This window comes from Symphalangus syndactylus, chromosome 3 (genome assembly GCF_028878055.3).
Source record: "Symphalangus syndactylus isolate Jambi chromosome 3, NHGRI_mSymSyn1-v2.1_pri, whole genome shotgun sequence".
Classification (NCBI taxonomy): domain Eukaryota; kingdom Metazoa; phylum Chordata; class Mammalia; order Primates; family Hylobatidae; genus Symphalangus; species Symphalangus syndactylus.
The window spans coordinates 50643194-50661089 of NC_072425.2; positions in this window are offsets into that span (position 1 = coordinate 50643194).

The following is a 17896-nucleotide window of genomic DNA, read 5'->3' on the forward strand; positions in this document are numbered from 1 at the left end:
GACTGGAGTGCAGTGGTGCAATCTTGCCTCATTGCAACCTCTGCCTCTAGGTTCAAATAATTCTCGTGCCTCAGCCTCCTGAGTAGCTGGGATTACAGGTGCCCACCACCACACCTGGCTAATTTTTGTATTTTTAGTAGAGATGGGATTTTACCATGTTGGCCAGGCTGGAACTCCTGACCTCAAGTAATCCGCCTACCTTGGCCTCCCAAAGTGTTGTGATTACAGGCATGAGCCCCTGCGCCCAGCTGCCTTCTGTCTTGCTAGGAGCACCCTGGCTGCTCTTAACTCCTGAGACAGGTCCGTGATGGACAAGATCATTATGTAAAGGTCATCCCCCAGGCCAGATACTGTCCCCCAGTCACCCCAACATTTAGGGCAGGTTTGGCTACATGGACTAGTACTCGCCAATGAGATGTCAGGGGAATTTTGCTAGAAGGTTTACTGGGAAATTCTTCCCTCTATAATAAAAAAGGAAAACTGCCCACCTGTTTTTTTTTTCCTGCTGCCTCTCCTTTCTGCCTTGACTGCAGTTGTGTAACGACATGATCACTGCACTACAGCAGCTGTCTTGTGATCAAGAAGTAAAGCCCTGAAGGTCAGCAGAGATGCCAATCCAGACCATTGACCTTGACATCAGTGAGCTGCTGAAAGAACCTGGAACCACCTTGCTGGAGACTTCTGGTGAGATAAACATCTTTGTTACTTAAGCCACTATCGGTTGAGTGTTCTAATGATCATTCTTGGCCTGTGCACAAGCCTTCCTGGAAGACTTGGCATTTGAGCTGAGGCTTGAAGGATGGGTCGTGCTTGGACATGCAAGTATGAAGGAGAGGACTGAGGAGAGGTGGGTTCCAGAAAACCAACTGTTTGGAGCCAAGGCAAGGAGCTGGAAAATGTGAAGCTAATGAGTAGTCTGGTTTAACGAGAGTGTTCACAGTTTATTGGGCACTGAAGAAATGCAGTGTGTGTTTGATAGTTTGCAGGAGATGGGAAGCTGTGGGACTGGGCTGGGGGCTGCCTGCAGGCAGGACCTGCAAAAACAGGCAGACCAGGGCCAAAGATGGCCCTTTGCTTTTAAGACTCAGGCGCCTAATGACAGCGAACAGCAGCCCCTTTACAGAAACCCGGATCCCAGGAGCAGGGCCCAGGTTCAGATCTACATGATGGCAGACCCTCTTGTCACCCACTATCCACAGGCTGTGCTGTGTTTCTCAGCCTCCCGCAGGCTGTATGGTCTTTCTGGTCCTAGGACACACAGCAGCAGGTGGGCAGTTAAGCTCCAGCCTCCTCTGTCCACTGTCCCCTGCACAGCAACCCCAGGCCTTGGGTTCTGGACCTGGGAGAGCCACCTAGCCCACCCCATGGGAATTCAAACAAGAAGCAGGCTATTGTTGGTTAAGCTACCGAGATTTAGGAATTGATCTGTTATCCTGGCACAGCCTAGCTTGGGGCTTCTCAAATTATCTATGGTAAAGGGCTAGTTCTTTTTAAATTTCCTCTTCTTCTTCTTCTTCTTCTTCTTCCTCCTCCTCCTCCTCCTCCTCCTCTTCTTCTTCTTTCTCCTTCTCCTTCTTCTTCTTTCTTCTTCCTTTTTTTTTTGAGACAGAGTTTTCTCTTGTCACCCAGGCTGGAGTGCAATGGTGCGATCTTGGCTCACTACAGCCTCCACCTCCTGGGTTCAAGTGATTCTCCTGCCTCAGCCTCCCTAATACCTAGGATTACAGGTGCCTGCTACCACACCTGGCTGATTTTTGTATTTTTAGTGGAGATGGGGTTTCACCATGTTGGCCAGGCTGGTCTTGAACTCCTGGCCTCAAGTGATCCATCCACCTTGGCCTCTCAAAGTGCTGAGATTACAGGCGTGAGCCATGGTGCCTGGTCTCTTTTTAAAAATTTCTAATATAACACAGATTGATGCTTTCATAAAGTAAAGACAAACTACTGGAAGAATATTTTTAAAAGACATCCAGAATACAAACCCAACTTTAATTATTCTATTCATCAGACACTGTCAGAATGGATTTCTAAATCCTGACTCTTATTTTCTGCACCCCACTTTCCAAGAGGGGACCACTCTGGGAGCTGCACTGGCCAGGCCTGTCTTGTCCCACCCGTTTCCTCTGTCAGGCCTCCGTGTGTGGAGAACAGGCTGAGGGGTAACGGGAGTGGGATTCAGTCTGGGCTCTGCTCTTGGTGGCGTCAACCCCAGTGGGCACTTCATTTGCCCCAAGGCGAGGTATGAAGGGTATGTGGGAGTGTCTAGTAGGCAACTGGAGACTGTGACTGAAGGTCTAGAGATAATTTAGAGGTCATTTATTGACCTGTTATTGGATGCGGGCATTGCATTCAGTATTCTGCAAACATCATCCCATGTAAACAGTAAGCAACAGTGCAAAGCATGCACTATTGGGCAACGCCCTTTCTTCTCATTTAAAAATATTATGGCAGGCTGGGTGCAGTGGCTCATGCCTATAATCCCAGCACTTTGGGAGGCCAAGGTGGGAGGATCATGAGGTCAGGAGTTTGAGACCAGCCTGGCCAATGGAGTGAAACCCTGTCTCTACTAAAAATACAAAAATTAGCCAGGGGTGGTGGTGGGCACCTGTAATCCCAGCTACTGCAGAGGCTGAGGCAGAAGAATTGCTTAAATCTGGGAGGAGGAGGTTGCAGTGAGCCAAGATAGTGCCACTGCATTCCAGCCTGGGTGACAGAGCAAGACTCCGTCTCAAAAAAAAAAAAAACAAACAAAAAATTTTGGTAAAATATGCATAACATAAAATTTACCATCCTCACCATTTTTAAGTGTCCAGATCAGTGGCATTAAATGCATTCACATGATTGTGCAACCAACACCACTATTCATCTCCAGAACGTTTTTATTCGTTCAGTCCAAACTGAAACTCTGTCCCCGTTGAACAACAACTCCCCATTCCCGCTCCCCATAGCTTCTGACAACCACCATTCTTGGCACTGCCTTTTACAGATGGAGATGAAACACAGATGGTACAGGAGGCAGCAGGACAGCCAGCCCTCATCCTGGTGGCCCTGGGGCAGGACAAGCTCCAGGGCCCTGTGCTTGGCTCTGGGTGGTGAATGCCAGCTCCTAGGCCACAGCGGCTGGGAGGGATGGGCACAGTGGGGTGACCCCTCCCCAGGAGGCAGTGAGGGGTGTGGGAAGCACTGACAGTTGGGCCAGGAGGAGGAGTAGGACCCAGAAAAGGGGTCGGACAGCCAGAGGGGCCAAGGGAGGAGAGCGGGCAGTAAGTCTACACTGCTTCTGAGGTCAGAGGAGGCAGAGGACTTGGAACTTCAGACATGACCAGTGACTGGTTCCAGAGAGGCTAGATGCCTGGGGATTCAGGGATGAGGGCAAAGGCGGTGGGAGCGCAAGCCAGGGAGGGGACACGCAGGCTGGCAGGGGGGCAAATGGCGGGGCAGAGAGGGGGAGGTCTGCCCCACGCCCCTGTGCCCCAGTCCAGAGGCCGCCCAACTTAAATGGAGGTGGACCCTTTCCTGACTCTGTGGAACCTGTTCCGTTCCTGCCTGTAGTTCATGATGCTGATGTGGTTTTGCCTCATTGCAATTTTCTCCACACTGTAGAATCTCCCTGTAGCAGATTCTCCTCCTCCTCTGCTCCCTTTGGACACCAGCTGGCTCTGCGGGTGTGGGGAAATCTTTGTCCTGAGCCACCCTTGCCTCCCAGGAGCCCGCAGTTGTCTGGGGCAGCATGCTCACTGCAGGAAGTGACTGCTCTCTGAGGAGAAGAATTTGCCAAGTTCTCAGACTAAGAGAAGGTCACTGGCCTGGGGTCTGGGGAACTGCATGGAGAAGGTCCTCTGAAGTGGGCCAGGAGGACAGATGTCACCGGGGGAAGGGTGGAAACACAGCAGGAGTGGGGTCTCAGAGGTGAGGGGGCTGTGCTGTGCGGAGTGATGGGACACTGGCCTTCACTGTGGGGGACAAGCTGGACTCCAACTGGGACCCATTTTGGTACCTGTCAGACAAAGCTAGGGAAACCATGGCACTTGGAAGTAGGGAAAGAATGTGGAGGATGCGTCTTTATATAGGCCCTGAGGGGTGTGGAAAGAAGTGGAAAGAGACCCAGAGACTGACCCAGGGGTGGAGACAGGGAGTTGGAGCTGAAAGACATTTGCCCAAGAATCTAGACAAATTGAATGGCTGGGGGTGTGGCCAGCTGACTTCACACAAAGAGAAAGATAAAAGTGATTTTCTTGGGGTCAAGAGAGGATGCCACATTAGAAGATAGGTCTCTGAACTCCTGGAACCCGATTACCAGGATGTCTGTGGTTGAAAACCTTGGACAGAGCCATCCACCGCAGGTGGTGGAATGGGAACAGGCTTAATGCCAGGGTTGCTGTTACCCCCCGGCCCAGCTGGAGAGGGGCCCTCTGCATGCTTTGGAAATGCTGGCCTCTAGGCACATTTCTATCCTTTAAAGAGAGAAAACACACGTGTTCCAGCTTTGCTGGTGGTCCCTACCCAGAGGCTCCACATCTCAACAGCCCAGGCCCTGGGATGGGGAGCAGAGGACCTGGCCCAACCTGTAGGGCTGCGGATGGCCTCGGGACCGTGGCACATTCTTGGAGGCCTGGCATGACTGAGATCAGGTATTTCACCTGCCTGGGGAGAGATGGGGGCTTGAAGTCTACACTGAGTTGGTTTAAAGAAAGAGAAGAAATGCACTACTTCTTGCTCACCTGTTTGTGGACTGTTTTAAAAGTGGGGGCTGGGGCTGTTTGAAATTTGACACCAGAATGACTCACTGACTTTATTTCTACCCCAACCTCTCCCTACAGTCCGTGGACAAAGGATGATTTGGTTTTTCAGAATGAAAGGCCAGGAGTACTATTATCTATTGTTTCATTGTCCAGAATTCCTGTCCCTCTATTTTCTGCATACAAATCCACAAGGCATGTCCCCTCCTTTGTGGAGCCTTCTCTGCCTTCCCAGAGGGCTCTTGGCCTCACATGACCTGGTGTGTTCCCGTTAAGAAGCCATCTGGCCTGGGGCTGCAGTCTGTTCCCAGAGCTTGCCTCCCTCCTTAGTTGAACTGCTGAGGAGCCAACGCAGCCTGCGGTCCATTTGTGTCCCTAAGCCCAGGAAAGACTCTGAAGATGCTCCTTAGTGAAGTACTGAATGAATGGTGCCAGCGGGAAGGAACTTAGCTGGCTCTGTATTTTATTAAAATCTCGAGTCTGTGGCTCTGATACAGTCCATTCTAAGGTACCATTTCCCATTTGCCTGAAGGATTATTTTACACGCGGGGTTTCTTCATGACTCAGTTTCTGGGCAGTGGCCAGCAGGCGCTCCCGGTTAGAATTCCTGTGGAGGAGGACTTCTGAGCAGCATTCTGACCTCCTGGCCTGCCCTGCGGAAGTCAGACAGGCTGAAATCTTTCCTAAGCTCTTTAATTACATCAAGATTTTTTTTGTTTTGGTCTTCAAATTAGTTTGCCAATACCGATTGTCAAAACTTTAAACTGTTGACAAAAAAATAACTATGTGGCCATACCAGCTAAATCTCATCTGTGACTTTTAAATATAGAAAGCAGGAAGACAAACATCTGGTAATAGAGGTTGTGTTCTGAATGGGCGGTGGCCAAAAAAAAAAAAAAAAAAAAACCCAAAAAAGCATTAGTCAGAGTCTAGAAAAATAGTGTGTTACTTTTACCAAGTAATATTTAGAGACAGGACTGAGGAGGGAATGTAAGACATCTGTTAAAAAGCAGATTTTTTTCCAAACACAGTCCTTTAGAAATTCTTAGGAAAAACATTTTAAATAAAAATAAATTTCAGTTCATTTAAAGATATTTTAGATTGTAAAAACAAAGCTCCTACTTTAAAAATATTGCAACTCATAGAGGTTTGCTGAAGATTCAGAATCAACAAACATCAGAGCTCAGTTGTGAGCTAGAAAATTTTTTCTAACTTTAAAAAATAACACAGTTAATATGTCGGCACATTTGTGCAATAAAAATTCAAATGATAGTTAAAGCTCAAGTTCCCCTTGTATGTAACAACCCTTCCCAGAGCCTTCCCCAGAGAAAACCACCATCGTTATGTTACAGTAGGTAGTCAGGCAGACATGAGCAGGGCAGGAGAGGGCCTCCAGGGGTGGGAGGGAATGTCAGGCAACCATCAGGTGATGGTCAGGCAGTTATTTATTTATTTATTTGAGACAGAGTCTCACTGTGTTGCCCAGGCTGGAGTGCAGTGGCGCGATCTCAGCTCACTGCAACCTCCGCCTTCTGGGCTCAAGCGATTCTCCTGCCTCAGCTTCCCGAGTAGCTGGGACTACAAGCGTGTGCCACTTCGCCTGGCTAATTTTTGTATTTTCAGTTGAGACAGGGTTTCACCATGTTGGCCAGGGTAGTCTTGAACTCCTGGTCTCAAGTGATCTGCCTGCCTTGGTCTTCCAAAGTGCTGGGATTACAGGCATAAGCCACCTTGCCCAGCCAAGAGATAGTTTAAATTAAAAAAAAAGTTCTCTTATTTATTTCTTTTTCTTTCCCTCTCTGTTTCCCGCTTCCTACTTTGGCCTTCAGAAATGCAAATATAATCTTCACCTCCCCTCACCAGACACTCCCTACAGGGCAAATCCATCTAACTATGTGCTCCAAGACAGTTGACAGTTGATTTGCAGACTGAAACATACCCCATGGAACTCTCACCTCCAGGGGGTTGCCTCAGAACTTGTACCCATGCGGAGGACATGTCAAAAGCATGCTGGTGTGGCCATGTTTACAACTTATTTTTGCCCAAGAAGGCGCCAACTCAACTGTTGGATAGATAAGGCACCAAGCTAGCAGTGGGACCCCCTGCCCATGCACACTTCATCCCCTACCTTTCTTTTTTTTTTTTTTTTTGAGACAGAGTCTCACTCTGTTGCCCAGGCTGGAGTGCAGTGGCGTGATCTCAGCTCACTGCAACCTCCGCCTCCTGGGTCCCGGTTCAAGCAATTCTCCTGCCTCAGCCTCCCAAGTAGCTGGGATTACAAGAACGCACCACCATGCCTAGCTAATTTTTGTATTTTTAGTAGAGACGGGGTTTCACCACGTTGGCCAGGCTGGTCTTGAATACCCGACCTTGTGATCTGCCCACCTCGGCCTCCCAAAGTGTTGGGATTACAGGCATAAGCCACCGCGCCCGGCCCACCGCCTACCTTATAAAAGTTTTCTGCTCCAAAAGTGAAGCAGCACATTTAAAGTCACGACACCTTGTGCCTCTTTCCATAAGCTAGCTTCGGAATAAATTCACTTGTTTTGTACCAGATCTCATTTTGTTAATTGGACACTGTGTGTGGCAAGCAACTAACCTGCTTTTTAGTTATGGTCATGCCTCCTTCCTCTCCCTTCCCCACCTCCAGGCAACCACAGATCAGCTATCTGTCACTACAGATTACTTTGCATTTTCTAGAGTTTCACATAAATGAAATCACACAGTATATAATTCTTTTTTTGTCTAGAGTCTTTCACTCAGCATAATTAGGTTGAAATTCATTCCTGTTGTATGTATCAATAACTTATTCTTTTTAAATTGCTAGATAGTATTTCACCTATTTTTATAACCACAATTAGTTTATCTGTTCACCTGTTCGTGGACGTTTGTGTTATTTCCAGTTTTTGGCTATTCCACATAAAGCTGCTGTGAACACTCATGTACAAGTCTTTGTAGGGACATATGTATTTTTTTCTCTTGCGTAAATGCCTAGGAGTGGAATTGTTATTGGAAAGGGATCCTGATCCAGACCCCAAGAGAGGGTTCTTGGATCTCTCGCAAGAAAGAATTCGAGGTCAGTACATAAAGTGAAAGCAAGTTTATTAAGAAAGTAATGGAATAAAAGAATGGCTACTCTATTGGCAGAGCAGCCCTGAGGGCTGCTGGTTGCCCATTTTTATGATTATTTCTTGATGATATGCTAAACAAGGGGTGGATTATTCATGCCTCCCCTTTTTAGACCATATAGGGTAACTTTCTGACGTTGCCATGGCATTTGTAAACTGTCATGGCGTTGGTGGGAGTGTAGCAGTGAGGGCGACCAGAGATCACTCTTGCTGCCATCTTGATTTGGTGTTTTAGCCGGCTTCTTTACTGCAGCCTCTTTTATCAGCAAGGTCTTTATGACCTGTATTTTGTGCCTACCTCCTATCTCATCCTGTGACTTAGAATGCCTTAACCTCCCGGGAAGGCAGCCCAGTAGGTCTCAGCCTCATTTTACCCAGTTCCTATTCAAGATGGAGTTGGCTCTGGTTCAAATGCCTCTGACAGAATGGCTGGATCATATAAGGTATTGCCAAACCATTTTCCAAATGGATTGGGCCATTTTATATTCCCACTGGAAGTGGATGAGAGTTCCCGTTTATTATATCCTCATCAACACTTGGTATGGTCGGTCTTTTAAATTTTAACCATTCTAAAGTGTGTATTGCTCTAAAGCTAATGATGTTTTAATTTGCATTTCTCTAATGACTAATAGTGCATATTTTCATGTGTTTATTTATCAACCGTTTATCTTTGTTGGTCTATTCAAATCTTTTGCACTTTTAAAAGTTTGGGCTGCTCTTTTTTTCTTACTGTTGAATTTTGAGAGCTTTCATATAGTCTGGATGCAAGTCCTTTAACAGATATATGCTTTGCAAAGATTCTTTTCTAGTCTGTGGATTGTCTTCTCATTCTTCTCATAGAGCAGTTAAGTTTTTTTGTTCTTGTTTTCATTCTCTCTCAGTGTCTTTTGAGGAACAAACTTTAAATTTTGATGTAGTTCAATTTACCAACCTGTTCTTATGGATTGTACTTTTGGTGTTGTATCTCACAAATCTTGAGCTAATCCAAGGCCACACATGTTTCTCTCATGTTTTCTTCTAAAAATTTTATAATTTTAGATTTTACATTTAGGTTTATGATCCTTTTTGAGTTGATTTTTAATATGGTGAATGATATACATTCAAGTTCTTTTACATATCTATAAATGTCCAATTGTCCCAGCACCATTTGTTGAAAGACTATCTTTTCTCAGACAGGTGAGGTGGCTCACGACTGTAATACCAGCACTTTGGAAGGCCAATGTGGGAGGATGGTTGAGGGCAGAAGTTCAAGCCCAGCCCAGTCAACACAGTGAGACCCTCATATCTACAAACAAAACAAAACAAAAAAAACACTGTCCTTTCTCTACTCCTTTGCCCTTTGTCAAAAATCATGTGTCCATATATGCATGGGTCTTTTTCTAGAATCCTTATTCTGTTCCATTAATCTATCTATATACCAAAACCACTCAGTATTGATTACTGTAGTTTTATAATAGTTCTTGAAATCAGGTAGTGTTAGCCCTCCAATTTTGTTCTTTTTCAAAGTTTTCTTGGTCATTCTAAATCCTTTGCCTTTCCACATGAACTTTAGAATCAGCTTGTCAATTTCTACAAGAAAAGCCAGCTTGAATTTTGATTAGCATTGCAATGAATGTATAGGTCAATTATGGGGGGAAGTTGACATTCTAATAATCTTGAATCCTCTGACTCATGGATAAGATGTATGTCTCCATTTATTTAGGTCAGTTTAATTTCTTTCAGCAGTATTTTGTAGTTTTCAGTGTATGGGTGTAGTGAGTTGAATCATAGCACCTGCCCCAAAGATATGCCCATGTCTTAATACCCAGGGTCTGAGAATGTGACCTTATTTGGAAAAAGAACTCTGCAGATACAATTAAATGTCTCAAGATGCAGAGATCACCCAGAATTCTCCAGATGGGCTCTAAATCCAAAGACATGTTTTCGTAAGAGAGATACAGAGGAGAAAGAGAGAGGGAGGAGAAGGTGACGTGAAGATGGAGGCAGAGATTGGAATGATGGGGCTACAAGCCAAAAAATACCAAGGAACATATTAAGCCAACAGAAGCAGGAAGAGGCAAAGAACAGACTGTTCCTTAGAGCTTTTGCAAGTACTGCAGCCCTACCAGCACCTTGATGTCAGACAGACTTATGGACTCCAGCACTGTGAGAGAATAAACTGTTGTTTTAAGCCACCAAGTTGGTGGTAATTTGTTATGACTGCCCTAGGAAATGAATAAAACAGGTCTTTCACATTTTCTGGCAGATTTATCCCTAGTATTTTATCTTTTTGATGCTATGGTAAAGGACATTGTTTTTTCAATTTCAATTTTGAATTGTTCATTGCCAGTTTATAGAAACACAATTGATTTTTATATGTTGACCTTGTATCCCTCTGCTTTGCTAAGCTCACTCATTTGACCTAATAGCTTTGTTTTTCTAGAACCCATCAGGTTTTCTATATAGACAATCATGTTTGAGAAAAAATGGCTTTACTTTCTTCTTTTTTTTTTTTTTTTTGAGACGGAGTCTCGCTCTGTCACCCAGGCTGGAGTGCAGTGGCGCGATCTCGGCTCACTGCAAGCTCCGCCTCCTGGGTTCACGCCATTCTCCTGCCTCAGCCTCTCCGAGTAGCTGGGAAAAATGTTTTTACTTTCTATTCTCCATGTCTTTTATTTCTTTTCTTGCCTGATTGTGTTAGCAGTGGCAAATCTGTACAGGTCTGCAGCAACCTCATTTCTTGCCTCCTCAGAAGAACTTGTGTGAGGGGCATAAAGCAGAATGAGAGATGGAGGCAAGTTTTAGAGCAGGAGAGAAAGTTTATTAAAAAGCTTTAGAGCAGGAATGAAAAGAAGTACGCTTGGAAGAGGGCCAGGCGGGCGACTTGAGAGATTCAAATGCACAGTTTGACCTTTGACTTAGGGTTTTATACATTGGCATACTTCCAGGGTTGTGCATTGCCTCTCCCCTGATTCTTCCCTTGGGGCGGGCTGTCTGCATGTGCAGTGGCCTGCTAGTGCTTGGGAGAGGCTGCATGTGCAGTGGCCTGCTAGTGCTTGGGAGAGGCCGCATGTGCAGTATGTTTACTAGAGTCGTATGCGTGCTCACTTCAGGTGTTTTTCCTCCACCAGTCTAGCATTCCTAGAGGAAGGTCATATACCAGTTAAACTCCACCATTTTGCCTCTTAGTGCACATGCTTGAGCCCACTCATCCAACTCTTGAGATCTTATTGGGAAGCTGCTGATCACCAGTTTTAGGTGTTTCTATCTATTGGGAAACTGTCTTTCCCTGGCACTGGCTGCAACCAATAATTATTTCAGAGAGACAGTTTAACAACTGCCTGGCCATCCCCTGATGGTCACCTGGCATTCCTGGTGGGAGTGCCTCTCCTGCCCTGCTCATGTCTGACTGGCTACCCACTGTAACAATTGCACTAGTGAGAACCTCCAGTGCAATGCTGAATAGGAGTGGCAAGAGCATGCATTTTGGAATTGCTCCTGATCCTGTGGGATCAGCGTCCAGCCTTTCATCATTACTAGGTACAATGGTGCCTGTAGGTTTTCTGTAGCTGTCCTTTACCAGATTGAGAAAGTTCGTATTACCAACTTGCTAAGAATTTTTATCGAGAATCTTGTTGGATTTCATCAAATGCTTTTTCTGCATCTTAAGATTATCACATTTTTCTTTTCTCAGTTTATTAACATGGTAATTTTCTCATGAATGAAGTGATAGGTGCTCATCTGAATACTTCAGGATGTCTCCCTGCAGATCCTTGGGAGTTTCTGCCAGTGTGCCTCTCTCCTCTCTAGACTCTGCTCCATCAACTCAAGCTGCCTTGGTCTCCTCAGCTCCATCTTCTCAAGTCCAGGAATCTTCCAGGCTCTGCCTCTGTTCTCTCTTTGCCACAGTCCGGAAGCTCTCTCAGGGTGGTAAAGCTGTGGCGATTGTGCAGTTCACAGTGTTGTTTCTCATCTCTCAGGGATCACTGTCTTTCATTGCCTGAGGTCCAGTGTTTTATATACTATTGCTTTTGTCATTGTGTGTGTTTGCTTTTTTCAGGAGGGAGGTTAAGTCCAGTTCCTGCATCTTGGCTGGAAGGGGAGGTCATATATAGTTTATGCAAGTTTTTTCAAAATGATGTTATACATACTGCTGTTTTCTAGCTTTGTATTATGGAAAATTTCAAATGTATTCAAACATAGAGAAAATAGAATAACGAATCCCAATGTATTCATCACCCAGCTTTAACAATGATAAATCAGTGGCCAACCTTGTTTCATCTATAACTCAGTTCACTTCTCTGCCTATGTCCTCAACTCATGGGGACACTTCTCCCCACCAATTTTGAAACAAATCGCCCACACTGCATCATTTTATTTGCAAATAACTCTATATCTTTAAAATTCATAACTTTTAAAAACAAATGATAGGCTGGGTGTGATGGCTCATGCTTGTAATCCCAGCACTTTGGGCTGCCGAGGCGGGCGGATCACTTGAGGTCAAGAGTTTGATACCAGCCTGGCCAACATGGTGAAACCCCATCTCAACTAAAAATACAAAAATTATCTGGGCATGGTGGTGTGTGCCTGTAATCCCAGCTACTCAGGAGGCTGAGGCAGGAGAATTGCTTGAACTTGGGAAGCAGAGGTTGCAGTGAGCCAAGCAGTGTGCCAGTAAGGACCAAGATGGCGCCACTGCACTCCAGCACAGAGTGAGACTTCATCTCAAAAACAAACAAACAAGAGCAAATGATTATCATTCTGTAATATAATAAAATATCTAGCTGTTGTCATTGCTGTTTTACAATAGTTTATTCATATCAGGATCCTAACCAGGTCTACAGATTGTATTTGGCAGATAGCTCCTTTTCAATTATTGATTCCTTCCTAGTCTCTCCTTTGTAATTTATTTATTGAAGAATGCAGGTCGTTTGTCCTGTAAAGCTTCTTAGAGAATGGTTATTCTGGTTGCATCTCCATGTTGTCTTCAAAGTGATTCTCTGTCCCCTGTTAAACTTATAGTTAGATGTGATTCAATTTCCAGTTTGGGGTGAATATTTCAGAGGATGTCATGCATAGTACCATCAGAAGTTTATAATGTATTATTGTATCTCTCTCTCTTTTTTTTTTTTTTTTTGAAACAGAGTTTTTTGCTCTTATTGCCCAGGCTAGAGTGCAGTGGTGCAATCTTGGCTCACTGCAACCTCCACCTTCTGGTTTCAAGCAATTCTCCTGCCTCAGCCTCCCAAGTCGCTGGGATTACAGGCACCCACCACTATGCCCAGCTAATTTTTTTGTATTTTTAGTAGAAACAGGGTTTCATCATGTTGATCAGGCTGATCTGGAACTGCTGACCTTGTGATCCACTCGCCTCGGCCTCCCAAAGTGCTGGGATTACAGGCTTGAGCCACCGCGCCCAGCATTGTATCTCTTTTGTGGTGTTCTAGTAGCATCCTGTGCACACCTCCACCACAGTACAGTCATACACCTCATATTTGTCAGCTCAGGCTACCCCAGCAAAATACCACAGACTGAGTGGCTTAAACAACAGAAATTTTATTCTCACAGTTCTAGAGGATTAAAGTCCCAGAGCAAGATCCGGCAGGGTTAATTCCTGGGGAGGGCTGTCTTCTTGTCTTGTAGATGTCCACCTTCTTGTGTCCTCACATGGTGGAGAAAGACCTCTGGTATCTTTCTCGTCTTATAAAGGTGCCAGCCCTATCAGATTATGAGCCCACTCTCACTTTATGAGCTCATTTAACCATAATCACTTCTTCACAGGCCCCATCTCCAAATATAGTCACATGGAGTTTGGGGCTTCAACACGTATACATTTTGTGGAGACACAAACATTCAGTCTTATACCTTAAAACTTTCTTAAAAATAAACTTTTAAAAATAATATTTGCAGGTTAAGAAAAGTTGCAAAGATTGTACAGAGAATCACTGTATACTCCTGACCCAGTTTCCCTATTGTTAACATTCTATATCACCATGGTACCTGTATCACAACTAAGAAACCAACATTGGCACATTGTTATTAACTACACATGATGCTTTATTTAGATTTCATCAATTTTTCCTCAATGTCTTTTTTCTGTTCCAGGATCCAATCTAAGATGCCTCATTACATTTATTCATTCTGTCTCCTTAGCCTTCTCTGGTCTATGACAGTTTCTCAGACTTCCCTTGTCCTTGATCACCTTGGTAGTTTTGAGAAGCACTTCCCAGACATTTTGCAGAATGTCCTTCAATTTGGGGTTGCCTGATGTTTTTCTCACAGTTAGTCTGGGATTACAAGTTTGGAGAGGGAGGCTGCAGAAGTAAGGTGGCATTCTCATCACAATATATCATGGATACATGCTATCCACATGACATTATTGAGGAAGTTAACCTTGATCACATGGCTGAGGTAGGGTTTTCAGGATTTTTTCACTGTAAACTTTTTGTCTGTCCCCACAACCTCACTTCAAAGTGGTTACTTTTTCGAAGCAAGTTACTAAGTGCATCCCCCATTTGGGTAGGGCGGAGAGGGAATTAGCTACATAAATTAATCTGGAATTATTCTGTACAGGCAATTTATCTAATCTCCCCCACTTATTTCATGTTGAAACATTTATTTATATCTATATGGACCCATGGATATTTACGTTACACCTTTTGTATGGCTCATGCACCATACAAAAACAAGTAGTGAGCTAGATTGGCCTGCAGGCCATAGTTTTCTGATCCCTAGTCTAGAAGACTCCTCAGGAAGGACTCATTTGAACAATATTCAAATAAGTTATTCTACTGCATGAGTCCATTCTCACACTGCTATAAAGAACTAATTTATGAAAAAAAGAGGTTTAATTGACTCACAGTTCTGCAGGCTGTACAGGAAGCATGGCTAGGAGGCCTTGGGAAACTTATAGTCATGGCCAAAGGTAAAGGGGAAGAGAGCATGTCTTAACATGTCAGAGCAGGAGAGAGAGAGAGCCAATGGGGAGGTGCTACGTAGTTTCAAACAACCAAATCTTGTGAGAACTCACTATAATGAACACAGCAAGTGGAACATCCGCCCCCATGATTCAGTCACCTCCCATCAGGCCCCTCTTGCAACACATGGGGATTACAATTTGACATGAGATTTGGGTGGGGACACAGAGCCAAACTATATCATCCATGTTCACGTAAGTTTGTGGTCTTCACATATAAAAAGGTTGCATTGGCTGAATAAAAAATCTCTTTTCCATTTTTGTAAAGAAAGACTATTGGGGCCAAGGTGGGTGGATCACGAGGTCAGGAGATCGAGACCATCCTGGCTAACATGGTGAAACTCCGTCTCTATTAAAAATACCAAAAAAAATTAGCCAGGCATAGTGGCGGGCGCCTGTAGTCCCAGCTACTTGGGAGGCTGAAGCAGGAGAATGGCGTGAACCTGGGAGGTGGAGTTTGCAGTGAGCTGAGATCATGCCACTGCACTCCAGCCTGGGAGATAGAGCAAGACGCCACCAAAAAAAAAGAAAGACTATTGGAATTTTTACAGAAATTGCATTTATTCTATAGATTACTTTGGATAATATTTACATCCTAACAAGATACTTGTATCAGTCTGTTCTCACATTGCTATAAATAAATAAATACCTGAGACTGGGTAATTTATAACAAAAGAGGTTTAAGTGGATCCCAGTTCCACAGGTTGTACAGAAAGGTTGTACAGAAAGGTTGTACAGAAAGGTTGTACAGAAAGCATGACAGCATTTGCTTCTGAGGAGGCCTTGGGGAGCTTTTACTTATGGCAGAAGACAAAGCTGGAGCAGGAGGAAGAGAGAGAAGGGGGAGGTACTATACACTTTTAAACAACCAGATCTTGTGAGAACTCACTCACTATAGAGTACCGAGGCTGGGATGGTGCTAAACCATTCATGAGAACTCTGCCCCTCATGATCCAATCACCTCCTGCTAGGCCCCACTTCCAACATTGGAGATTACAATTCAAGATGAGATTTGGGTGAGGACAACATCCAAACTATATCATTTCACCCCTGGCCCCTCCAAATCTCATGTCCTACTCACATTGGAAAATACAATCATGCCTTCCCAACAGTCCCCCAGAGTCTAAACTTATTCCAGCATTAACTCAAAAGTCGAAGTCCAAAATCTTATCTGAGACAAGGCTAGTCCCTTCTACCTATGAGCCTGTAAAATAAAGACCAAGTGAGTTACTTCCAAGATACAATGGGGGTACAGGCATTGGGTAAATACTCATGTTCCAAAACGAGAAATTGGCCAAAAGAAGGGGTCTCCAGGCCATGTGCAAGTCTGAAACCCAGAAGGGCAATCATTAATCTTAAAGCTCCAAAATAATCTCTTTTGACTCTGTGTCTCAACTCCAGGGCACACTGGTATAAGGGTAGGCTCCCAATGCCTTGGGAAGCTCTGCCTCTGTGGCTTTGCAGGAGTCAGCACCCATGGCTGCTCTCACAGGCTGGTGTTGAGTGCTTGCACCTTTTCCAGGCATGTGGTGCAAGCTGTCAGTGGCTCTACCATTCTGGGTTTGGAGGATGGTGGCCCTCTTCTCACAGCTCCACTAGGCAGTGCCCCAGTAAGGACTCTGTGTGGGGGCCCCAACTCCACATTTCTCCTCTGCACTTCCCTAGTAGAGGTTCTCCATGAGTCCTATGCCCCTGCAGCAGGCTTCTGCCTGACCATCCAGGCTTGTCCATACATCCTCTGAAATCTAGGTGGAGACTCCCAAGACTCAACTCTTGCACTCTGTGAACCCACATGCTTAACACCAAGTAGAAGCCACCAAGGCTTATGGTTTGCATCCTCTGAAGCAGCAGCCAGAGCTGTACCTGGGCTCCTTTGAGCCATGGTTGGAGTTGGAGTGGCTGGGATGCAGGGAGCAGTGTCCTGAGGCTGTGCAGGACAGTGGGACCCTGGGCCTGGCCCACAAAACCATTCAGTCCTCCCAGGCCTCCCAGCCTGTGATGGGTGGGGCTGCCTCAAAGTTCTCTGAAGTGCCTTTAAGGGCTCTTCCCCATTGTCTCTGTTATTAGTATTTGGCTTCTTTTTACTTATGCAAATTTCTGTAGCCTGCTTGAATTCCTCCCCTGAAAATGAGCTTTTCTTTTCTACCACACGGCCAGGCTGCAAATTTTCCAAAATTTTTTGCTTTGCTTCTCTTTTAAATATGAGTTTCAGTTTCAGGTCATTTCTGTGCTCACACATATAAACGTAGGTTCTTAGAAGCATCCAGGTAACATCTTGAATGCTTTGCTGCTTAGAAATTTCTTCCAAGGCTGGGTGTTGTGGCTCATGCCTGTAATCCCAGCACTTTGGGAGGCCAAGGCAGGTGGATCACTTGAGGTCAATTCGAGACCAGCCTGGCCAACATGGTGAAACCCCGTCTCTACTAAAAATACAAAAATTAGCTGGGTATGGTGGTGCATGCCTGTAATCACAGCTACTCGGGAGGCTGAGGCATGAGAATCGCTTGAACCTGGGAGGCAGAGGCTGCAGTGAGCTGAGATCCACTCTAGCCTGGGTGACAGAGTGAGACTCTGTCTCCAAAAAAAAAAAAAAAGAAAATTCTTCCACCAGATAACCTAAATCATCACTCTCAAGTTTAAAGTTCCACAGACCCCTAGAGCAGGAGCACAGTACAGCCAAGTTCTTTGCTAAAGCATAGCAAAAGTGACCTTCACTCCAGTTCCCAATAACTTCCTTATTCCTGTATGAGACCTCCTCTGCCTGGACTTCATTTTCCATATCACTATCAGCATTGTGGTTGCAACAATTTCACAAGTCTCTAGGATGTTACAAATTTTCCCTCATCTTCCTGTCTTCTTCTGGGCCCTCCACATTTTTCCAACCTCTGCCTGTTACACAATTCCTAAGCTGCATTCATGTTTTCAGGTACCTTTATAGCAATGCCACACTTTTTAATACCAATTTTCTGTATCAGCCTGTTCTTGCATTGCTATAACGCAATACATGAGACTGGGTAATTTATGAGAAAAGAGGTTTAATTGGTTTACAGTTCCACAGGCTATATAGAAAGCAT